Consider the following 576-nt stretch of genomic DNA (forward strand, 5'->3'; position numbering starts at 1 on the left):
GGGGAGCTTGTTCTTGGAGTAATTTGTTCCATTTCTTCTTTTTATGTAGGATGAATGCTGTAGAAAGTTTTTCGTAGTCTCTTTGTATCCGCTGTATATTGTCAGGGAACATGCATGGATTTCTATCTTTTAAGTTGTTGTAGTGTATGACGATTTCCTTCCTGAGTTGGTCTCTTTTGGAGTAGAGTAGGTGAAGTAGATGATTTCTAATTTTCTCTGAAGTTCTTCTGCATAGCTGTGCAGCATATTTGGAGTTGTGTGTAGTAGTCAGGGGATTGTAGATGTTTAGTCCTCGGGGAATTAAGTTGTGTTTCTTGCAAAGGCTTAGAAAATATATGTCGCTGTTGAGTCTGGCTTCTTTCTTTTTCATGTTGTACAGTTTCCATTTCAGACGGCTGAATTCCATATCTTCCATGTTGCAGGGGTTTAGGTTGTAGCCGTGTTGGTCTAAGGATATAGGCAGACAAGGTTCCTTGGGTGAATTTGATATCTTTTATTAGACCAACCCAAATGGTTGGAGAATAGTTATTAAGCAAGCTTTCGGGTTCATACACAGGTTGCAGAGAGAGAGAAAGA

Source organism: Alligator sinensis, unplaced genomic scaffold, assembly GCF_000455745.1.
Source record: "Alligator sinensis unplaced genomic scaffold, ASM45574v1 scaffold239_2, whole genome shotgun sequence".
NCBI classification, from domain to species: domain Eukaryota; kingdom Metazoa; phylum Chordata; order Crocodylia; family Alligatoridae; genus Alligator; species Alligator sinensis.